Below are 15,513 nucleotides of genomic sequence, written 5' to 3'. Positions count from 1 at the left end.
CTAAAGGGGGATATGATAGAGGTCTACAAAATCATGACTGCCGTGTAGAAAGTAAATAAGGAAGTGTTATTTACTCCTTCTCATAACACAAGAACTAGGGGCCACCAAATGAAATTAATAGGCAGCAGGTTTAAAACAAAAGGAAGTATTTTTTTACACAACACACAGTCAACCTGTGGAACTCCTTGCCAGAGGATGTTCTGAAGGCCAAGACTATAACAGGGTTCAAAAAATAACTAGATAAATTCATGGAGGATAGGTCAATCAATGGCTATTAGCCAGGATGGGCAGGACTGGTGACCCTAGCCTCTGTTTGCCAGAAGCTGGGAATGGGTGACAGGGCATGGATCACTTGATGATTACCTGTTCTGTTCATTCCCTCTGGGGCACCTGGCATTGGCCACTGTTGGAAGACAGGATGCTGGGCTATATGGACCTTTGGTCTGACCCAGTATGGCTGTTCTTATGTTATGTTCTTATGTTTAAAATATACAAATATAAAATAAAGAAAACTCCTGCAGTCATCCCTCAACCAACAATGTCCCAAAAATAAGAAAAGAATAAAAGTATTTTAAGGCCTTTATTAGATTAGCACAATTACAAGTACTCACACTCATGAGATTTAAGCTCTCCCACAAAAAGCAGGAAGAAGTGGGAGGCCTTCTAGGGAGCCCTAAAGGTCAACAGATTCAAGCTATTTTGCAACAAAAGGGAAACTGAGTTCCGAAGTCAACGGGCTCTCATGATACATATCCTGCCAGGAGCTTTTACATCTAAGGGACACGAGCTCAGCTACTCCCACTGACCACAGCTAAGGCAGTATGGCATGGAGAGAGAGATATTCTCAGATAGGCAAATCCCATTCCATTTTTGGAGTACAATTTTTAAAAAAAAACCTCATTCCCCAGTGTGCCTCTTGACAACTATTCATACTCTTGCTGTACCTCAAATCCATTTGACCTAAATGTCATTTTTTCCTTGTTCATCCATCTTGTCGTCCATTCATTCCACCTCTCCTAATTTGACAGATTACTTTTAACAACTGTAAAGTATGTAAAAGACAGATTTCTAATATTGAAAGAGATTGTAAAATCTTGTTAGGGCAGAAAAAAAAATAAACACACTCAGCCAAGGAAAGAACTGGCTAATGTCTGTCTTGGAGATATAGCCCTACTCCAGAGCACTTGCCAACGATATCAAGTCTGGAGGGAAGGCTCTCCAGTTAGTGGGAATAAAACAAGAAAGCAGGCTTCAGAGTTGGACTGCTCTACCAGAAGGATCTTCAGTCTGAGTAACCTGAAAGAGGGTGGGTTTTGATCCTACTCGAGGACTGTGCTTTAGAGTGTGGAAAGTCATCTAATCAACACACTCCTACAAACTTCTATTATTCACATACAACATTAAACATGAACATCACTCAAAGTAATTAAGAATAATTCAATTAGAGAAAAATGAAAAAGTACAAGTTGCAAAACCAAGTCTGTTTGGAGTATCTCTTGCAGCAGCTTTGTGGGCCGGAACAGCAAACAATGTATAATTTTAAAGAATCAGATCATCTTCAGCTAGTGGTAAAAAAGGTAGTAACTTTGGTTGCATCCTAAACCATAAAATCCATCAGTTGATCTAGATACCTATGCGCCGCCACTGCCACTCTGCACCCCCCTCTGGAAACTTCGAAGTGTTGTTGCGGGAGCGCTCCCGCGGCAGCGCTTTGAAGTGCGAGTCTGGTCGCATGCGAGCACTGGGAGAGAGCTCTCCCAACGCTCCTGGTAATCCACCTCCACGAGGGGATTAGCTCCCAGCGCTCGGAGCCTGTTTACACTAGCGCTTTAAAGCGCTCTGACTTGCTGCACTCAGGGGGTGATTTTTCACCCCCTGAGCCAGCAAGTTAGAGCGCTATAAAATGTAAGTGTAGCCAAGCTCTAAGATGTGAGCATTTACTCTCTATACAAGCCCTCTGACTGATGAGCTTCTTGCAGCATCATGTGACAAAAAATGGAAATATAGCTTTTTACTGTGTATTGTGTTGCGGGCAGGAAGAAGATTACGCACATACATGGTTTTCATAGCAATATTAGTTTCCAGTGACACTGTCATTTTCCAATGTTTGTATTTTTGTAACAACACTTAGAAAACATACTGAAACATCTATTATTCACACCTGCAACGTCAAAGGCAAAGTGGATCTCATCCAAAATTACTTTATAGCAGGTCACAATAAATAACCATCACTGTGACAAGAACATAATAACTGTAATAAACCTGAAGTTTTCTAAAACTGTCTGACCACTACATTTAACAGATTACAGAAACAAAGGAAGTTAAATCAAAATACATAATCTGTATAAAGTTATTAGGGAAGCAATATTCAGAGGGCAGTGTTACAGCAAACAAATCGGTTCACTGTGCATCCCAAACTGGGAGATACTTGGACATTTCAGGATTGTTTTTATATTCTTTCAGAGAAAGTTAAATATTGTATCTGTTAAATGGATCAAAAATCCTTACAAAACAAATAACTGAAAATCTAATTTAATTTGCAGGCTCACTCTGTAATAAAAATGTGAAAGCCACTTAGGAACAACTTTTTAGACTTTACATAACAAATGCTTTGCCCATATAGCTATACCAGCAGAGCCTCCTGGTGTAGATGCAGCTTATGCCAACAGGAGTTTTTCTACAGGTATAGTAATACCACCTCCCCCAATGACATTATTTATGCCAAGAGAAGCATACTTCTATTGGCATAGTTGTGTCTACATTGGGGTTTTAGACAGCATAGCTATGTCAGCTGGGGGATGTTGGTTTTATTCACACTGTTGATTGACATAGCTATGCCAATCAAACTTTGTAGTCTAAACCTGGCCTTATATAAAATGTGGCTACATCCTTGCCCTTACATCCTTTACCCAGTTGGCTTGGGTAAAGGGTCAGAAAATGGTGGTGAATGGTTAAGAACCAACAGAAATTTGTAGAGGTGCTGAGCACTCACGAATCCTGTTGAAGTCACCTAGAATTACAGGTGCTCAGCAGCTTTGTAGTGGGGATGAAAACATATCACTCTTATTTAGGTGCTTAAACTTGAATTTAGGAGCCTAACTGCAGACAGTCAGGTTTGCAACTGTTACCCTGTTTGATTTTGTTGAGTTTCCACCCCACCCCACCACCACCAGTGTAATTCTATCACCTAATAAAGACAACATAACTGGCAGGAAGAATGCTCTAATCTAACACCCAATGGCTAGCAATGAGTGATGCCCTCCCCAGAAATTTCCAGAAGTTCTGTCCTCCCCCTTATCCTGGTGAGAGCAGAGGAATTCTCTTTATTCCCAAAGATAGAACCAGCTGCTGCACAGCACTCTCAGGCTGCTCAGCAGCAGTCACTGGGTCCCTCTTCACAGCAGAAGCAGCACTAAAGAATTGCTTACAGTCACCTTTTTTTTTTTTGAGCAAAAATAATGGTATGTAGGAGCATTAAATGTACAAAAGCAAACAATATTGCTGTGTCATGTTTACCTCAGCATTTGTAATGACAGGCATATAGCAGATCAGCAGCAACTAACAGTGGAGGAATATTTTAAATGACGTTGATTGCACTGAGTTACTTAAAAGCAAGTCTCCCCTCCCTACTCTCTTTTATTGCTCAGGACTGTAAACCTTGCTTCTGCTTTAATTTCACCCTGAATGCCTGAATAGCAATATATGATGTAGTCAAACAAGTTCACCAGTAATGCTAACACAGTCCTAAATCAACCCAGAAAAGCCAGAATCCTGGGTTTAAATTGCATGGAGTTGTATACACTTGTAATCTTTCAGAATGGTGTATAGCCACACAGCCTTTCTAACACTCAGCTGCTCTAGGGATTTCCACCCTTCCATGAAACAAGGTATTTCCATCCAAGTGTAATGAACAATTCCATAACAACAGAATTGTGAAAAATACAGCACCTGGAATTCACTGGATTGTAGGCAATTTTGTAAACATTCTTTAGAACATATGCCATAGAAAAAGAAGGATTTCATGTTACCAGAATAAAGTAATATTTTGGATTACATACTGTACTGAGTCTCTTGAAGGCACAATACAGAATGTGCAGACCAGGGAGAGGTGATGGGGAAAAGGTAGCTTTAAATGGCATTGGGTATACATTAGTGATACCGGGAGCTGTTCTAATTCACAGTAATCTCTTGATGTCTAATCCCACAGCCCAGAATCGCCCATATGTGCTATGGCCCTTACTGCAGGGCTTGCAAGAATGCCAGCATAGGTTATGTCTGCACAGAAGTAATTCTCCCCAGGGCCCCTTGCAGCACATTTCTATCCTCTGTATCACTACAGTGACAAATAGGCACCTGATCAAGAGGCATAATCTGTCCCTTTTTTATTTTCCAGAATTTAAGCCTAGTTCTCAGAATTAAATTATTAGATCAGACTGTGCATAATGTGCTGTCTCATGATACATCATGTTGCACCTTTAGTATTATTGCACAGATTGACCTCTTTTTGCAGCATTGGTGAATCTACACGTAAGGCAGAGTGTATCTATACATCACAAAACCACAAAAATATTGACAGACTGGAGAGTATAACAAGACAAGCAACTAAAAGGGGGAAGAAAAAGACTGACGGGACTGATTTATAAATAAAGATTACAAGAACAGGAGCAGAAAACAAACTGGTAGGAATGAAATGTTAGCAGATACCTGAAAAAGCAAGCAAAGAGATAACTAAGAGTACTTGGATAAAATTAAACCCAGAAATTCACAGTTTAAATATCAGGAAGATGGTTCTAGTAGTAAGCTCTATTAAACTGTGAAATAATCATTCAAATAAAATAGTGGAAATAATCTAGTCACTTACAACTGGACAAAGCACTAGAGACTATCTAGTAAGATACCCCCTCAAGTATAGGATTGTATTAGCAAACTTATCTAATAGAATTTAAACACGGAATCTGACATCCACCAATTTTGCAGAAAGCAAAATCTTAAAAATACAGCACTTAGTATGTGTTCTATGCATTTTCAAAATTATAGCCCTGATCTCATGCTTGGATATTCACAGGTAGATCCCTATACTCACAGGGAGACCCCACTGATTTCAATTAGACTCTGAATTATAAGGGTTTGACTAAGTGGATCCAATAGCAGGATCGGGGTGTAAGATACCGAAACATACAGAGATAGCATCAAAAACACTTAAGTCTGAAAATTTTGTCTGCTACTGTTAAAAGTTAAGACATAGTATTAGAGAAATATTTTGCTATTTCCCCCCTTTCTTTATTTTCTCTGTTTGACAACACTTTGTGTATAGGCAGATTTCACTCTTTGTGGGTCTTTCATACACAGCAACAGGGAAGAAAGACTTTTAAAAAGTGTGACTGTAAAAACACCAAAATGCCAGGGAAACGAAGTAGGTGAGATAACCTAATTTATTCAGTTAACAAAATAAAGTTGTCTGTGACATTTTAAGCTTCCTTTAAGAAATCCAAAACTATGGGGAAAATGAGGTTATACTGATTTTGGATGTTTTTATCAAAATTAAGCTGTTAAAAATTCTAATGTGCTTTTTTTTAAATTCCCATCACTTGTCCAATTTACTTAGTTAAGAGTTTCAATTCAAACATTCCAATTACTGTGAGAGAGAATATGAAACCAGTGATAAGAATGGCCCTAATACCCTGCTCTCTACCTGCAGTTAAATTGGATGCATATGTTTTTGAATGGCATAAAGCTGCCTTATTTAAACATGGTTAATGAATATTCCAATATAAACACTAGACATAACTTGTCCTACTCATAATTTTACTATGCGCTCTAAAATATAACCATATGTCATTTGTCACCTGAAATTACTTACATGACATATGCCCAAGTTTTCTTTTAGGGATCTTTATTGCCTGATGCTACTATAAATTTGTTGAGCTTTGTTACTGAAACTGCAGCCCTTGGTGAGTAACAACTCAAATATGTCTTCTGATGTTTGCTATATATTCCCGGACACACACACACAACCTACCAAGCCTACATTAAAATGGAAATCAGTTGAGATTACCTCTCAGTAATTTAAGGGTAAGAATCATTACAGGAATGTCGCAATTATTTCAAACAAACAATATAAACCCAGGAAATTCAAAGTTCAGGTTAAACTTAAAAGAAACCCAAACATGTTGCTGTATGGAAATGTACAGTTAAGACCCCAAAATAATCTCAACTTTGCCCTGTACTCATCATGCCACAACCATACAATTATGATCAATGCATTTTAGTGTTTGTGGTCCTGGATTACATTAAACTGATTTTTAGATTCCCTCCCCCACCATGTGGTTTGAGGTGTGCTTGAACTGCTCCCTCTAGCACTGCTGCCTCAGGACCATAGTGCAGCAAGGCAGCACCACCAGAGGAGCTGAAACAGACATCTGCACTGGGTGAGTCTTCACCCTCCACTTCCATCCCACCACTCTCCTCCTCTGCACTCCTCCCCTTCCACTCAGACACCCAAAAGCAGCACTGTGGGGAGAGAAGGAAAATGGCAGGGGCTATAAACAGGAATGTCTCTGCACTTCTACCTCAGTTTCCCCAGCAGTGCTGCCCCCAGTGGAATCAACACAGCAGTGCCATGAGGAGCCTTTCAAATACTGATGCACAAGTTAGGATAACCATAGAAATTTAAAGGAGAAGTGATAGTTGGGACCAAGTAATCTATCTATGATCAATCTCTTTTATGCCACTGTCTCATTGCACAAGCACAACTGTAGCATGCAAATTAGTTATAGAGGAAGGATGATTGGTTGAGTGACCTCAGCTGTCGGTCTAGCTCTGTCTATAACAATTAGAAATAATAACTTAGTAAATTTGCAATTTAATTTATTTAAATGTAGCCTTTACACAAAATTGAAATGAGTGAACTACATGGAAAATTTGAAGAGTGCATATTCTGCTAAGATAATTCAGGACAAAAAAAAGGTTTGCTGCTAAGGGTTGATCTACACTGGGAACTTACATCAGCATAGCTATGATTCTCAAGGGTGTGAAAAATCCACATCCCCTGAGGAACGTTGCTGTGCTGTCCTAACTCCCAGTGTAGACAGAGCTACTTCAACAGAAGAATTCTTCCATTGACAGAGCTACAGCCTTTCGGGAAAGTGGATTAACTACAATGAAAGGAGACCCTCCCCTCCCCATCACTATAGTGAGTGTCTACACCAGTGTTTCTCAACCTATTTACCACTGTGGGCTGAAAAGGCGGCCCACAATGTGTGATGTGGGCCGCATCCAATACTACCTGTATGGCCTGAGGATGTCACATCGGTTGCAGCTGTGGGCTGATTGGGCCGTAAGCAGCCCATGGGCCACAGATTGAGAACCACCGGTCTACACTGAAATGCTACAGCAGTGTCACTGTAGCATTTTAAGAGTAAACATACCCTAAGTGCTAAACTTCTTCAAGGGCTCACTTAATTTGAACTCTAAAATAAATCTTAGTTTAATTCTCAGAAATCATTGTATGGGGAGTGTTTGCTGTGTACTGCATATCTTAAAGAAGCTGAATACCTGCTTTAAGGGAAAACAACTAAATTTTGACTATGGAAATGTGACCATACTTCCACAATTTTATTATGAAATATGTAATAGGAAACAAGGAACCTCATTAGTGAATTGCGTAAGAGAAACTAAACATTTTAAAAAGCATTATAAAAGTTAAAGCAGATATCTTTTGTTTTAACTCATAATTTGCCTTCAGTTTATCAAATATAAATGCATATTTTCTTGTGTAATTGCTTTACTAAAAATTATCTATTAAAAAATTAATGACTACTTGTACTTATTCTCCAACAATCTTCCAGAAAAATTTAAGACCCCTAGCCAAGCAAAATAAATTATTTAATGACTACTATGAAGCTTCCACATGATCTATACGATCTAAGTTCATGTTTATTAATATGAACCAACAGTACTACCACTCTTCAACTCTCCAGAAGAGGTGTACACATAGTGCTGTACAACTACTTCTGGGCTATAACTCCCTAAGAAGCAGGGAGGCATGCTAGGGGGCATATTGTTACTGGGGGAATATGTATGTGATTTGGGGCAACATAAGTGGAAACATATTTGACAGCTAGAAAAGAGGTGTTGAGACAGGTTAGTGGAAAAGATGCAGAGTAACTGGAAGTCTGGTAGTGACACTTTGCCAGATGGAAGTGAAGTGTTTACAGCTGCCGTCCGCCTCACCCAGACAGTGTGATCTGCTCTGCACCAGTGTTTGCATCCCAGAATCATGGAAGACCAATTTAATTTTAAACCCAAAAATAATGGAATCACAGAAGCTCAACTAGGAGCTTCCCAGCTTAAAGCTCCAACAATTTTGGCAGCTTTGTTGATTTTTGACAACTTTCGTGTTTTGTTTTGTTTTGTTTTTAAGTAATCGACTAACCAGAGGCAAAGACTAGGCTGTAGTTTGTCTGTTTCTGATGGAGAAAAAAACAGTTTGGGGTGAGAAGGCTGGGGTGCATGGGTGGGTCGAGTTGTTTCAAAATCTCTCCTCTCCCTCTCTCACACAGCAGCATATTATTTCTGCCCCTACTTACTCCTGGGTAAGACAAGATTTATCAGATTTATATAATGCAATAATAACAGTGTGACATTTAGATTTTAACCTTCTCCTGAGCCTCTGAGGCAGAGGCCAAAGGGGTTGACCACAATACTAGCACTGGGCACCTGGCCTGCAGGGAACTTGGTTGGAGAGCGACTCTGCCAGCTCTCTCTTATTTCTGAGAGCGGGAAGGGGGCTACACACGGGGAAAATCTAGCTGCCTGCTGCCCTCAGCACTGGGATTTGGAGAGGGAGGTGGGCAGAGGGAGACCCCTTCCTGCACCGGCCTTTGTGGGGTTGGGTTTTTTTGTTGTTGTCAAACTCAGATCCAGGCCCCCCCCCGGCCCGGAATTTTGGGGGGGTCACGGACAGACCCAGCCCCCTTCCTGCTCTGGGATTTGGGGGCGGGGGTATCTCCGCGGCCCTGTCCCGGGCGCCGCTCGCTCCCCGGCAGGCCGCGCCGCGGCCCCGGTCCCTCCGCGAGGCCTGGCGCCGCCGCTGGTGCGGGGAGGGGAGCGAACAAAGGCAGAGCGCGGCCCGGGCCGCAGCCCGCAGGAGCCGGGGCGGAGGTGCCCGCTGCCAGGGGAGCTCACCCAGCCCAGGCCGCCGCGTCCCGTTGCTGCTCCAGGCCGCTGCCGGCACCGCGGCCCAGCTTCGCGGGCGGCACCGGGGCCGGGCCGACCCCCCACCACCGCGGCTGCTCCCCGGCCGGGCCGCGCAGCGGGACTCACCGAGAAGGAGCCGCCGTCGCTGCGGGCCCGGCTCCGACTCCACCAGGCTCCCTCGCCGCCGCCTCCCTGCTCCTGGTGCCGCCGCTTCCTCCTCCCCCTCCTTCCTCCTTCCTCCTCCCCCCGGGCCTCGGAGGGGCGTAAGGGGGCAGCCAGCCCGCAGCACCCGCCACCAGCAGCCACAGCGACGGGACCGGCCGGCTCGGCCACACGCACGGCTCGGCCGCCGCCTCCGGCTCAGTCCTGCCAGCCGCTCATCTCAGCCCTGCCTCCTCCCGGCTGCCCTGCCCTCCGCCAGCCACCCGCCTGCCCTCACCGCCCTGCGGGGGAGGAGGCCGTCAAACCCCTTCCCTGGCCCGCCTGGCCCCCTCTCTCCGCTCGCTGGCGCTCGGCTCACTCACTCTGCTCCACTTCTTCCATGCCCCTTGCCGGCCGCTCTCTGCCCTTGGGTTTCCTCCCTCCCTCTGCAGCTCCCGCAGCAGGAGAAACCGCAGCAGCGTCGCCAAATCGCCCCTCACGGAGCATGATGCCAGAGCAGCGACAGAAGGGGCCAGGGCTGGCCGAGGATGCACATGGCTGCGTTGGGATATTTACAGGGGGGACCGAAAGTGAACAGCAGAAGTGCAGCTTGTATCCCCCACTAGAACATTCTTCATTTGCACTTGTTCATTAAGGGAAGTCCTTTTGTTATCCAGTAACTTCCTTTCCTCCTCAATGGTCCACTTTTGGAACCCTCGCCTTTGTATAAGTTTATAAATAAGGCGTATAAAGTGCACGTTTATGATGCTGTCCGAATTCCAAAATGGGTACAGCTTCACAGTTTACCTTCAGATGAATGCCTGGCTCACACCCCCATCCTTGCAAGATGCTCACTTCTCTTAACTCTTACGGAATTGAACGGAAGCTGCAAAATACTCAGTAGCAACCTCCTGCCTCTGCTCTGTTTATGCCAGATCCTACAAGGTGCTGCTGAGAATTGTAATTTCTGTGGGAGTTAAATATTCTCAACACTTCACAATATTGTGTCCCCTAGGATTTGTATCTTCTTTTCTATTCTCCATTTCATCTTTTCCTCTCTTATAGCCTGACTTGTATCTCCTCGGCCTTGAAATTGGCATTTTTAAAAGGCCATTTTTATCTTTAAATTTTGCTTCAAAGAGTGCCTGTGGGAGTGTGCAACCACAACAGCTGTTAAGCTTTTTTAATGTAAATGAAATGCTAATCAAGATCAATACATACATAAAAAATCCCTGATTTAGCCTTTTTGGCAAAAAGTGACCAGAATGAATAAAACTGATTGAAATCTGTGGGCAGCAAGCAGCTTGAAACTTTTAAAAATATTTACCAAGTGATGAAACCTTCGACCTTTTGAGTAATATCAGTGCCATGAAATATGGCTTTCCTTCACTTCCTGGTTTGATTTATAAAGTTAATAACTGATGCAAATCAAGAACTCAATCCTGTAAATACTTTCACACTTATGTAATTTTACTCATATGAGTAGTTTCATAGGAGTCAATGGGACAATTCAGATGAAGGAAGTTATGTAGTTGCTTAATTGTTTGCAGGATAAGGGCTTAAGTTGCAACTCTTCTAGGCCATAGTCCTTTAATTATTTAAACACTTGCTTAACTTGTAAGCATCCAAATAGTTCTAGTGAATTCATGGAGATTTCACTCTTTTAATTCTTTTATGGCCTGGGATATGGGATTATTGTATGAATAAAGTTAAGTTTTTATAGTCCGATCACGTGAGATTCAATGAGAAATGTGGACTGTCAGTATCTCTCAAGTTTGAGCTTTCAGCTTGGAAACATATGCTGTATTCTTTATCTTTCTTTAGAGAGTGCCCGTTTCCATTTAATCTTTTATAGCTCTTAATGTGTTTGGTACATTTCAATGGATAGTGGGCCAAATTTATCCCAGAAGGCACTGACTCCAGTTACAACAGGGATGATATTTTTAAACAAAATTTTAAAATGAAATTGGTCTTTTTTCAGACACGATGCACCTAACATCAGAATAAGCATATATTTTAATGGATTTATAATATTGTTATTATGGTCTGAACAGTGGTACAACAAACAAGACTTGGATATGGTACACAGTTCATGATACAAGGGTGTTCATATACAGATAAATACCATCAAAGAAAGTATATTGGGGAGGTTGTAAATATTTAAGTAATTTTCTGGGAAAGGTAAAAACTGCTCCATTTGATGAGAGATGTTGGTCCAGATTGATCAGAATCTAGTCACTCTCATCCTTCCATATTTACAGTTTCTAAAAATAATTGGATCTATGATCCAATCCTGAAACCTACTGATGTGACTGGTCCTACTGAAGTCATTGAGACTATTGACAAAAAGACTACATGTCTAAGGCCGTGGAAGAATGAGACCATATTATTGGTAATGGTGTTTGTGTAGAGTGTAGTGATATTCATATCATGCAAGCTGTTTTAAAACAATATTAAATTGAGTGTTTTGTTCAAAGGGAAAGTTAAAATGGAAAGTCTAGTTCCAAGGCAAATCAATAAGGGGTGCTATTCAGTGTGCCTCCTGTTTGGGAGACATATGTACCACTTTGAGAAGTATGAGAGTAGGTTTTGGGGAGGGGCAAGAAAGCTAAACTGGACAGTAAAAGGGAGAAGTGAGATGCAAGGACTAGTGAGGGTATGGAAAAAGTCTGAACCCCTAAATATAGCTGGTGGACTTTCCCCTTTACTGGGTAACTTGTTGGGCATTCAGCAATGTAATCCAAAGGGCGCTCAGGGCAAATTAAGGTTTGGAAGAGACCTATGCAGAAAGAGGGGTTAAGGGAAGTTAAGGAGCACCAGGAGAAACTGCAGTAAACGACTGTTTCAGTCATATTACAATAAAGTCAGTTTCTCAAGCGAGTGTTTTTGTGTCTACATATTTTTCACAGCCCTCCATTCTGTTCAAAGTGCAGCACTTGAATGAGTAAGGATTTTCAGAATTAGATTGTTGAATTATGGAGATATTTTGGTATAAACATTATTTTTAAAAAATCTCTGAAGGGATTCTACACTACTTGATGGACAAAGCATCTCCAAACTGCTCGTCTGACAGAACTAGTTAAACTAGATCCTGTAAAAGTTACAACTGAAGTCAGTGGAAATTTTGACACTGTCTTTCATGGGAGTAGGTTCAGATCTATAATTAAGGCCAGAATAGTATAAATGTAGACACTGTTTGAGACTCTTCATTTGTTGTTCACACAATGAATATTGCATAAATCTTTATCATATGAGGAAAATGTTCAGTTCTGTTTTTACCAGACTTTCATTTTTGCTCCTTCCCCGTCAATTCTGAGTTAGCAAATAATAGTAGGTGAAGTTAAGATTATTTATCTGTGTCCAGAAATAATTGCAGGAGCAAAATAGAGGCCATCTTTCAAAATCCTGGCCCATTATCAGGAATAAAATTAAGGCATTGAAATCTGATTCAAGAGATCCAAGGGGAAATTTCAAAGACTTTAAAACACCCTCTTTATTTTTAACAATGAACTGTTACAATTTAATTTTTTGAATGAGTAGGATATTTTTCCTGCTCAAGAAATATCATTTGCCATACATTTTATTTCAACTTTATTCTGAGTTAATATAGGCCCCAATTCATCAAATACTTAAGCATGTATTTAGTCTCACCCACCTCATTCCCTCTGATTTTTCTGACAGTATTTCTGCTGACATCTGAAGGAAGCCTGTTGCACAAAACATCTGGTCCTTGGTACCACCACTAGTTTACATTTTATCTTTTGTGTTTGTACTTCACTCAGCATCCATAGTAAAGTTTGATTGAAACTAACTAATCTCTGGTTTTAGTCAGTTTAACTTTTTTATTCCTTCACAATCCTGTTCAATGTGGATTTTCAACATTATAGGGGGGTATTAAAATTGGAAAAGAAACCGATTTAATGCATTTTAAAATTTAAACTACTTTCTTTAATGAAACATTTCTATACTTTCTAAATTTTGTAAGACCCCCCCCTTATAAATGTAAGGCTTATACTACTTGAAAGTGTCTAGTTAAGGCGCAAGGTGGGTAAGGTAATTATTGGTCCAACTTCTGTTATTGAGAGAAAAATCTTTCATGCTACACGGAGCTCTTCTTCAGATGTGGGAAAGGTACAAGGAGTTTCACAGCAAACTACAAGATCAAACAGACAATTTAGCATAAGTATTTAGCACATATTCTACCTTCTCTGTATACATATATGTATCTTCTTACTATATGTTCCATTCAATGCATCCAATGAAGTGGGCTGTAGCCCACGAAAGCTTATGCTCTAATAAATTTGTTAGTCTCTAAGGTGCCACAAGTACTCCTGGTTTTTTTGCGGATACAGACTAACACGGCTGCTACTCTGAAACACATTTTCTAAGGGACCATTCAAGGCGAAGTGGCCCATTAACACCCCTATCATCATAGGACAAAAAGGGGGTTAGTAGGTTACAGATTGTTGTAATAATCCATAAATCCAGTGTCTTTATTAAAACACTGATTTTTAGTATCTACCAAAGTTATTAATTTAAGCTCCCAGGCTCATCTTTTGAAGTGCTGTGCAGGTTTCCTTTGAGGATGAGGACTGAAAGGTCAGATATAGAGTGATCGCTTTACGAAAAGTGTTCACCCCCGGTGATATTGTGTTTTTATCTTATTTTCCTGTGTGAGTTCATTGGAAAGTGATTCTCTGGTTTCACCCACATATTTGTTGCTGGGGTATTTAGTGCACTGGATAAGGTACCAGAGTAACAGCCGTGTTAGTCTGTATTCGCAAAAAGAAAAGGAGGACTTGTGGCACCTTAGAGACTAACCAATTTATTTGAGCATGAGCTTTCGTGAGCTACAGCTCACTTCATCGGATGCATACTGTGGAAATTGCAGAAGACATTATATACACAGACACCATGAAACAATACCTCTTCCCACCCCACTCTCCTGCTGGTAATAGCTTATCTAAAGTGATCATCAAGTTGGGCCATTTCCAGCACAAATCCAGGTTTTCTCACCCTCCGCCCCCCCACAGACAAACTCACTCTCTTGCTGGTAATAATCAATTAATTGATTATCATACACATTGTGAAGACAGTGGTCACTTTGGATGGGCTATTACCAGCAAGAGAGTGAGTTTGTCTGTGGGGGGGCGGAGGGTGAGAAAACCTGGATTTGTGCTGGAAATGGCCCAACTTGATGATCACTTTAGATAAGCTATTACCAGCAGGAGAGTGGGGTGGGAGGAGGTATTGTTTCATGGTGTCTGTGTATATAATGTCTTCTGCAATTTCCACAGTATGCATCCGATGAAGTGAGCTGTAGCTCACGAAAGCTCATGCTCAAATAAATTGGTTAGTCTCTAAGGTGCCACAAGTCCTCCTTTTCTTTTTGGATAAGGTACATATGTTTTGATATCATCACACCTACCTTCATAGAACCAGTAACCATCCCAAACACACTAAGAAATCTGTTTTCTACAGCCACTCAGGCATTCAGATACCAGAGAATATGCTCTGAGGAGAAAGTCCAGGATATAAACCTTAACACACTCAAAATCGCCTTCGCCAAACAAGACAGTCCACCAGAAAAGTAGATCACATCATGGAACATGCCACACAAATATCCTGAGAGAACCTTCTTCAATACAGAAATAAAACCCCCTTTCACTGCACACCCCTGGTTTGTCACCTACCAACCTACACTAGAATTCATATGAGGTGTCATCAAATAACTACAACCAATGCTTGATGGGGACTCCATCCTATAAGAAATCTTTCCTGAATCCCCTCTTCTGGCCTTCAAACAATGCACCCAACCTCTCCAAGCTCATTATCAGAAGCAAGCTTCCCACAGACCAGGACACACCAACTCAAAACAGAACCTGATCCTGCCAGAACAACAGATCCAGAACCTGCGGACATATCTCCATTGCTACAATGATCAACACTTCCTACAATACACCTCTCAAGATCCCTGAATCCTATACATGCCTATCACAATATGCGGTGTACCTTTCGAAAGATGATCCTGGAAGCTTAAATTCATAACTTTGCTAGACACTAAAAATCATGGTTTTAATAAAGACACTGGATTTATGGCTTATTGCAACAATCTGTAACCCACTAACCGCCCTGTTTTGTCCTATGACGACAGGGGTGTTAACAGGCCACTTC

The 15,513-nt window shown here is 41.5% G+C and overlaps 1 protein-coding gene across 4 annotated transcripts in view; it reads right to left on the bottom strand.

Moving 5' to 3' along the window:
- Positions 1-10,164, bottom strand: part of SOCS6 (suppressor of cytokine signaling 6) — a 41,194-nt gene extending 31,030 nt beyond the window's left edge. For 2 of the 4 annotated variants that reach the window (XM_074944713.1, XM_074944711.1), the window contains exon 1: positions 9,325-9,378. The gene's annotated coding sequence lies outside the window, so the exon portion shown is untranslated. Of the gene's footprint in view, positions 1-9,324; positions 9,522-9,722 lie in introns of those variants that run through there. The other 2 variants (XM_074944715.1, XM_074944712.1) reach the window with 2 other exon arrangements.
- Between the last annotated feature and the right edge of the window lie 5,349 nt (positions 10,165-15,513).

This window comes from Natator depressus, chromosome 2 (assembly GCF_965152275.1).
Source record: "Natator depressus isolate rNatDep1 chromosome 2, rNatDep2.hap1, whole genome shotgun sequence".
In the NCBI taxonomy this organism is placed as follows: Eukaryota; Metazoa; Chordata; order Testudines; family Cheloniidae; genus Natator; species Natator depressus.
Note: the sequence above shows the minus strand (reverse complement) of the source record. Positions and strands in the feature narration are given on the sequence as shown.